This window comes from Antechinus flavipes, chromosome 6 (assembly GCF_016432865.1).
Source record: "Antechinus flavipes isolate AdamAnt ecotype Samford, QLD, Australia chromosome 6, AdamAnt_v2, whole genome shotgun sequence".
NCBI lineage: Eukaryota > Metazoa > Chordata > Mammalia > Dasyuromorphia > Dasyuridae > Antechinus > Antechinus flavipes.
The window spans coordinates 204498685-204508395 of record NC_067403.1 but is presented as its reverse complement, the minus strand read 5'-3'; positions in this window follow the sequence as shown (position 1 = coordinate 204508395).

Genomic DNA, 9711 nt, shown 5'->3' with positions numbered 1-9711 from the left:
GCTGATAACCCTTCACCCCTAATTTAATCACTTAGTACCCCCTTGCCTACTACTTACCATTCTCCAACAAAAGGCTGCCCAAGATAATACAATGTCTTGCAACAGAATTCAACTCTACCTCCCAACCCTTGCCCGACATAAGAAGAGAAAATGGATTTAAGGTCCAGCCCCAGGGAACCACTATCTAAGATGAAGGGGTCAGAAAGTAAACAATAAGGGGGAAAAAAAGAAAAATATATTTATCAAAGACCCAGGAGGAATAAAAGTCATTAAAGATCTTGCGCATAAGCAAATAAACCAAATGAAAAGATACTAATAATGGAAGGAATAAGATAAAACAGGTAAAATTAGTACAAACATCTTGAGACTCTGACAGGGGTAAGTGAAAGATATATTAAAGATAGTAGAGGAGCAGCTAGGTGGTGCAGTGGATAGAGCACCAGTCCTGAAATCAGGAGGACCTGAGTTCAAATGTGACCTCAGACACTTAAAACTTCCTGGCTGTGTGACCCTGGACAAGTCAATTAACCCCAATTGCCTCAGGGGGGAAAAAGATAGTAGAACTCAGTAATTTCAGCATGTTTGTAGGAAGTGGAAAAGGAGTCGCTGAATAAAAAAAAAAAATTGAAGAGGAAAGAAAAAAAGGAAATAATGAAAAATATAGGACTTTACATAACCAACTCTAATCTCTTTTGTGAACTCTTGTCCATTGCCAGCTGCCTATACAACATCTCCATTTGGATGTCCAACAGGTATTTCAAATTCAACATATACAAAATTGAACTTATCCTATTGCCCCCAAATTCTATCAATGCATCAGTCTTTCCAGTCACTCAACTTCACATCCCTGGAATCATCCATAACTCCTCTCTCCCGCTACTTCCCATGTCTATTTATCAATTCAGTGACTTATTGAACCTTCACAATATTTCTTATTTCATTCCCTTTACTACCTTAATTCAAACCCTCATCACCTCTCAGCCAGACTATTGCGAGAGTACTCTGATCTCCCTAATTCCAGTCTCTTCATTTTCCCTTCTACCAAATTGACATTCCTGAAGTAAAAGTCTGAAAAAATCTTGAATGTTTATCTGTTGCTATAATTTAATACATCTCCTTTGGTCTTTAAAATACTACATAATCTGGCTCCTACTTATTTTTCCACACTGATTTTATATTTTCCCCTGGAATAAATGATCTTGAGATAACTAGACAACTTATTGACCCCTTCAAGGGTCAGCTCAGGCACATTTCCTCCTACACAAAAATACTTTCCCTGATCCCTTCAGTAATTAGCATCTCTTACCTCCCCTAAAAAATTACTCTGTACTCATTTTGTATGTGTTGTATATTTATTTATCTTCATATGCATTATATCCTCCTGGTAGAATATCAGCAACTTGATACTAAAGAACATCTTGTTTTTGTCTTTATATCCCATAATAGACACTAAATAAACACTTGTTGAACTGAATTGAATCCCTGGTCTCATCATTCTTAAGGACAAATTCTTTTCTCCAACACCATCTTCTTGAGCAATTGTTGACTCTTTATATCTTATTTTTTCTCCGAAGGTCCTTAGCAGTATTGAAAATATCACCTGACTCCTCAAGTCCTTCATTTTCCTCTGGATTTTAGAGTTTGTTCATTCTGTAATAATGAAGAGAATTTCTTTTAGGAGTTTTCTAAAGGACTCTATAGGTTCCCTACTGGTACAGAACTATAAACAAATGAACTGAGTGGCTCCTAATAATTAATATACAAGTGTTTGGAATAAAGGAATGGTGTGTGTCCTGAGGCAGCTTCTGTCTCATCAATGCCAGAGACATTATTGTTTGTTCTCCATTTTTATTTTTGGAAAAATGCATATGAAATTGAGAGGCTGGGGCATTGCGATGATGTAGGCAAAAGACTGGCAGTAGAAGTAGGTCATGTTTTCCATTCTAGTTGTTCGAGGCAGTCATAGGAGGCTTACCAGATGGTCACAGCAATCTGCAGTACATTCCTTGTGTCCAGAACATCAAGAGATTAAAAAAAGAAAAAAGGACTCCTTGTTAACATTTCATGGAAGAATTCTTTTAAGTTTCTGCATCATTAAGCCAGTAAGTGGTTGTAGATGTAGTGGAGAACCCATTTGAGCAGATACTAGCAGTGAGTGCTTTTCTTCAAACACAAGGTGACAGCAGGACCTTTATAGCAATGTTAGAAATGTATTAATTATAAAAGATGTTTTTATTTATACCTGCAGACTCTCTTGTCAGGCAATTTTGCCCTCCTTGGCAAACCAGAAATACTCTTAAATTTTGGCCAGACTACTAAATGTTGTACACAAGACTGAAGGGAGGTACAGAGTATAGAATTCAAATTTTCAAAGCCATTATTAACACATTAATTCCAAATTCCAAAAATGTTACCTTATAACAGTAATCAAATCAAAGAATTTCAGGATATGGAATTAGAAAGAATTAAAGAGATCACGTAGCTCTCAGCTTCTTAAATTTGTGATTCGCAACCCCATATGGGATCATGTGTCTGAATGTGGAGGTCACAAAATTATGATTTGTGATCAGTACCTGTTTGATTTGCATATCTATTTTATATGCCTATATACCAGGGTCACATAAAAATTTCTAGGGCAAATCACAAGTGGAAAAATTTTAAGAGGCCCTCTAATCCAGCCCCTTTGTTTTCCAAGTAATGACACTGAAACACAGAGAATTTAAGAGTTTTCTTCAAGATTGTACAAATTGCAGCTCTGGAATTAAAATCCAGATTCTGTTTCTACATTCAATACTCTTTTACTCTTTTAAAACTGTATACAAGAAACTTTTAGAAATCATCTCAGTGTTCATATACAGAGCTATCTACAGATACTCATTTGGTTTAGCATTTGTACAAAAGCATCATTTCCAAATGCACTTGGGGACCCCACCATATAAGATCCCACTCCATACCATGCAGGGGACTGACTAATACGGAGAGCATTCAGGAATTAGTGAGGATCTGTCAAATGAAATATGTCTCAAAGAAGCACGTTTCCCAAGATTCTTTTTTTTTTAAGGATTCTTAAACCATCATTCAGTGGAATATCTTGTATCACCAATTCAAGTATGATTATATCCTCTTGTGGCTATGGAATGGTCCTTAGTATATTTAAGGTTTTCTAGCTTGGAGAGATCTCAGGAGATTTTTTACTATTTTGGGCCCATTCACACAAAGTAACAAACACACCTACACAAATTTTAGAGGGAGTTATGTGATGCAGTGGTTGAATTTAGAGTCAGGAAGGGTTGAGTTCAAATCTAGCTGTGTGACTGGCTAACTCAGCCTTTCCTAGTCTCCATTTCCTTATATGTAAAATGGGGATACTATGCAATACTTTGCAAATATCTAAATTGCTATATAATGACGAATATGGAAATGTTTGAAATAATTGTACATGTATGATCTATATCAGATTGCTTGTGTCTTGGGGAAGAGAAAGGAAAAGGAGGGAGAGAAAAATTGGAACTCAAAATCTTACCAAAAAAAAGTTGAAAACTATATATAATTAGACAATAAAATACTACTGGAAAAAATAATAAAGTGCTATGTAAATGCTATTATTGTTGTTTCAGTATAGACTAAATTCATTTAATCTGGCTTCTAACTTTAGCAATTCATTAATGGAGTTTATGATTCTTGGGAACTTAGGTGGTAGGATGGATAGAAGGTGGAACTCTAAAGACCATGCAGTCAAGCAGTCAGGAATTCAAATCCTCCCTCTCATACTAGCCACGTGATCTTGGGGGAATCAACCTGGATAAATTTTAATTTCCCAACATTTTCTATAAAAATGGGAATAATAATGTTTTATAGAGTTGTTTTGAGGGTGAAATAACGTAGTGCTTTACAAACTTTAAAGTTGCATCTAAATGCTAGTTATTATTAAACTGGTCTCCTTTAAGCACAATCACATCAGTCATATGATATTCTGCTGCCTGGGTTCAGGGCCAAGTATCTTCAGCTTCTGCTCCCCAGCACTCAGGGCTGCCTTGAGAAGACATAGACGTGCTTAGAAGGAAAGAACAGTGTGGGAGGAACTGAGGTCCACAATGAGTCATGGCTGTATTTTTTCCCTTAGCTAAACCTCTCCATGAAAGCTTTGCTGGCTCCCTATAGGAAACCAATGATTCTGGCTTCCTCTGCCCCGAGGCTCTAGATCCCCAACACACCTGTCTCTCTATTGCCCACAACCCACCCTCCCCAGTAGAAAAAGCTCTAAGAATGAAAGCCTCCATTCTCTTCCCTATGGCTCTGGACCGAACTGGATTTGGGACCAGCCAACACTGTTCTTAGCAAAGTTCAGGGTCCTCCTTTATTTTTGGGATTGTTACATGTCAGAGAAAAACAAAGACACAAAACAGATTTGTTCTTTTCCCCATCTGGCTGTCTGCCTGTCATTTCTTGGAGTTGCCTGGTCTCGGGTGATTGGGAGGAAGAAGTGACATCTCTGATCAACTAGTGTTCATTTTCACCAACCCAGAAAGGGGCAAAGGTTTAATGGCCAGAAATGTCCTTTAGGATTATCGGAGTCCACCCAGTGGGTTCTCTCAGTGGAGTGTGAAGAGTAAAAGTCCACTGATGAGTCAAAGAGATTCATTTAGAATGGACTGGAAGGGGGTAGTAAAGTAGCTAAAAAATTTCAGGAGAGAGGTCAACTTCCTCCCAACACACACAAACTGTAGGGACTCACACAAGCAGTAAGTCACCAGCAACCAACTCTGTTCCTGGGGCCTCCAAGTATCCACCCCAGCAAATCAAGGGACATTCCTGCACTCGGTAATAAGAGGAGGCTGTGGGTCTGAAACCTGAGCTTGGACTGAAACCAGGGCCCTGGTGGGAGGCTTTGGTCAGTGGTTGTCATCGAGATGGAGCCTTTGGATGCCTGAAGACCACAGGCTACTCTGTGTGTGTGTGTGTGTGACAGAGAGAGACAGAAACAGACAGAAAGAGGCAGAGAGGAGAGGAAAGAGACAGAGAGAGGGAAAGAGAGACAGAAACACACAGAGAGACAGAGACAGAAACACCCAGAGAAAGAGAGAAAGAAACACAGAAAAAGAGAGAAGAGAGAAACAGAGAAAGGAAGGAGAGGCAGACAGACAGACAGAGGCAAAGAGACAGAAGGGAGAGTGAGAAAGGGGGGTGGGGAGAGAAAGACAGAGACAAACAGAGGCAAAGATAGAAACACAGAGACAGAGAGAAGAGGAGAGAAACAGAGAAAGGAAGGAGAGCAGACAGACAGACAGAGGCAAAGAGACAGAAGGAGAGTGAGAAAGGGGGGTGGGGAGAGAAAGACAGAGACAGAGGCAAAGATAGAAACACAGAGACAGAGAGAAGAGGAGAGAAACAGAGAAAGGAAGGAGAGGCAGACAGACAGACAGAGGCAAAGAGACAGAAGGGAGAGTGAGAAAGGGGGGTGGGGAGAGAAAGACAGAGACAAACAGAGGCAAAGATAGAAACACGGAGACAGAGAGAAGAGGAGAGAAACAGAGAAAGGAAGGAGAGGCAGACAGACAGACAGAGGCAAAGAGACAGAAGGGAGAGTGAGAAAGGGGGGTGGGGAGAGAAAGACAGAGACAAACAGAGGCAAAGATAGAAACACGGAGACAGAGAGAAGAGGAGAGAAACAGAGAAAGGAAGGAGAGGCAGACAGACAGACAGAGGCAAAGAGACAGAAGGGAGAGTGAGAAAGGGGGGTGGGGAGAGAAAGACAGACAGAAACAGGCAGAGGCAGAGAGAAACACGGAGACAGAGAGAAGAGGAGAGAAACAGAGAAAGGAAGGAGAGGCAGACAGACAGACAGAGGCAAAGAGACAGAAGGGAGAGTGAGAAAGGGGGGTGGGGAGAGAAAGACAGAGACAGAGGCAAAGATAGAAACACGGAGACAGAGAGAAGAGGAGAGAAACAGAGAAAGGAAGGAGAGGCAGACAGACAGACAGAGGCAAAGAGACAGAAGGGAGAGTGAGAAAGGGGGGTGGGGAGAGAAACAGAGACAGACAGAAACAGGCAAAGAGGCAGAGAGGAGAGGAAAGAGACAGAGAGAGGGAAAGAAAGAGAGACAGACAGACAGACAGACAGAGGCAAAGAGACAGAAGGGAGAGTGAGAAAGGGGGGTGGGGAGAGAAACAGAGACAGACAGACAGAGACAGAAACAGACAGAAAGAGGCAGAGAGGAGAGGAAAGAGACAGAGAGAAGAGAGAAACAGAGAAAGGAAGGAGAGGCAGACAGACAGAGGCAAAGAGACAGAAGGAGAGTGAGAAAGGGGGGTGGGGAGAGAAAGACAGAGACAAACAGAGGCAAAGATAGAAACACAGAGACAGAGAGAAGAGGAGAGAAACAGAGAAAGGAAGGAGAGGCAGACAGACAGAGACAGAAACACAGTAAGGAAGGGGGAAGGGGGAAGAGACAGAAACAGGCAAAGAGGCAGAGAGAAACACACATACAAAAAGAGGCAAAGATAGAAACACACACCAAGAGAAAGAGGGAGGGAGGGAGACGGAAAGAGAGAAACAGAGACAGACAGACACGAATACACGGAGACAGACGGGGGAGGGGTGTTAAGGAAGGAGGGAGAGAAGGAAAGGAAGGGAGAGAGACACAGAGACAGAGATATTGCGAACATTGGAAACACCACGTGAGCCCCTTTCATAGTGGAATAAATTTGGGGAGAACAAGCTCCTGTTTGTTCAACTTTAAGGGCTGGGAGGGAGGCGGCCACGTGGCAAAACCCGAAGCGCCGGCCCAGAAGAGTAGTGGAAAAAGCCCAGAGGGAGAAGAGGGGTGGCGGGAAGAGAAGGCAGCGCCCGGGCCCGGGAACAGCCGCCCCCCGCCGCGGTCGGCCTTCACTCCGGGGGGAGCCGCTATGGCTGACACTCGCTGTGGGAATCCCCGGGAAGGCCCGGAGACTCGTGGGGGGGGGGGGAGGAAGGTCTCGGGGAAAACCGGTTCAGTATAAAACAATGCGAAACAATGGCGGGGCCCAGCTGAATCTCCAGGGCTCTGACAGTCCTCCCAGGTTTGGTTTTTTTTTTAAGTAAATGCTGGTCAATGAGATAAAAGTTTAAAGTGCTCTTGGAGATGGCCCAGCCCCAGCAAACACAATGGTGCAAAGGGCAACCCTTTAAACTTTGTATGATCAGGATTCAGGAAGAGCGTTTAGTTTATAAAGCTGATAGAATGCTCTAGATTAGATTAGAGAATCCTAGCCCATAATCTCTTTTTTATTTATTTTTAATAGTATATTACTTTTCCAAATACATGCAAAGATAATTGTCAACATGACTTTTTTTTAATATTTTATTTTATTTTTTTTAATAATTACTTTATATTGACAGAACCCATGCCAGGGTAATTTTTTACAACATTATCCCTTGCACTCGCTTCTGTTCTGATTTTTCCCCTCCCTCCCTCCACCCCCTCCCCTAGATGGCAAGCAGTTTTATCTATGTTAGATATTCAACATGCACTTTTGCAAAAGTTTGTGTTTCAAATTTTTCTCTTCATTTCCCCCCCGCTTCCCCAAGACAGGTCATCTGACATAATTCTTCCAAACATATTTCCATATTCATCATGCTGCTCAGGAAAAATCAGCTAGATCTACACATCTTTTTTTTTTTTATTAAAGTTTTTTTTTTCAAGACATGCACGGATAATTTTTCAACATTCACCCTTGGAAAAACGTGTGTTCCAATTTTTCTCCCTTTCCCCCAGACACCAAGTAACCCAAAATATGTTAAACATGTTAAAAATATGTTAAATCCAATATTGCATATATATTTATACAATTATTTTGCTGCACAAGAAAAATCTGATCAAAAAGGAAAAATGAAAAAAAGTACAAACAAACAATAACAAAAAGTGAAAATACTTGTGGTCTTTTAATTCCCACAGAAGTAGATCTACCCATCTTAACGGACCTCAGTGACCACTTTGAAGATAAGGAAACTGAGGCCCGAGGAAGTTAAGGAATTGAGCAGTAATATTTAAAGCCAGCTCCTTTACTTACAAAATCAAGATTCAGCAGCTGTGTCCTGAAGTGCCATGTGACATTAGCTAGAATTACTTCTCCTGTGCTGAGCGTCCGTCCCTCCCATTTATTCCTCCATAATCCAGGAGATTGTGGCATTTTTGCCTTAGGATACCTAGGTACCAAGATCAACATGGAACAGGTCTAAGCAGATCCTTTTGTCTAGCAAGTCATTGTCTATTGTGCCTGTCCCTACTTGTAGGGCGTTTGTTTAGAGAGGTTTTCTGCTTTGCAAAAGTGTGAGAGGTTCAAAGATGGAAGAAAGTTAGGTGATGCTGTAGATAGAGCATTCACTCTGGAATCAGGAGGACCTGAGTTCAAATCCAGTCTCAGACATGGTTACTGAATAACTCTGGATTAATTCTACTGCCTTGCAAAAAAGAAAAAAATGGCAGAAACAATATATCTAACCTCGACCCAATGGTGTCAAACTCAAATATAAACATTAATATGATTTATTGTATTTTTACTTATTTTTCAAATGTTTTTCAACTAAATTTTAAGCTGTTTGGGGCTTTCAATAGTATTATGAAACATATTTTGTAAAAATACACAATGAATAAAAAAGGCCTGAGTTCTAATTTTGGCTCCGCCACTCACTGGAAAGCCCAAACACCCGGTTCCTTTGCCATCTGGCTTCCCACCAAGCCGTGGAGCGTCTGGCATTCAGACCCAAGCAGAGATTGCTTCTCCAACCCTGCCCTGTCCCTGCCCGGGGGGACATCAAATCAGCATCCTTATTTGAGACTGGAGCTCAGACAACCTGCCTTATTTAATAACAGATTAGCCAGGGAGATCCCAGCCTGTACAACAAGCACAGAGTTGCCCTTCCTGGTTGGTTCTACAGAAGAGGGGCAAGACTCTCTGCCCTCTGCCAATCTAACACGTGCATCTCGGTGAAGCTAATTTACTGCCAAGAGTGACTAAGTGGCCCTGATCCCTGTGATCACTGAGCTGGAACTGAATTCACATATAAACGGATCAATAAGCTCCTCCTTTGGCTCTTTAACCGTGATCCCGGTTAGGTGAGAGAGAAGCTGGTAGGTGACTTGCAGTGGACAGACCCAGGAGCCAAGATACCAAGTCCTTTGAGGAGCATACTGGATGGGGCTCCCAAATGATAATTTTTTAATCTGTCTGGGTGATAGAAAACTGAAGGGAGAAATAGCTAATTGTTCCCTAGGTATCTATTCTGCCTGAAGAAGGAGCAAGGATTGGGGGAATTAATAAAAAGGAGGTGCTATGCTTATTGCTGGAAAGTGGGGAATAATCTACTCATTAAAGCTTACCAAATTCTTCATTTAAGAATCTGGTGGAAAAAACAAACAAAAACAAACAAACAAAAACCAAAACAAAACAAAGCAAAAAAATAATTGTATCGAAAGAAATTAGAAAATAGTTCAAGATTGTCTGAAAAAGAATTAGAAAAAATAAATACAAATATATGAGAATTGAAATTTGAAAAAAAAAAAAAAAAGAATCTGGTGGGTAGAGTACCAGCCCTCAGCCCTCAAGAGGACTTAAGTTCAAATCTGGTCTCAGACACTTAATACTTCCTAGCTGTGTGACCCTGGGTAAGTCACTTAACCCCAATTGCCTCAAAAAAAAAAAAAAATCATTGGGATTTCTAATCCGAGGTTCC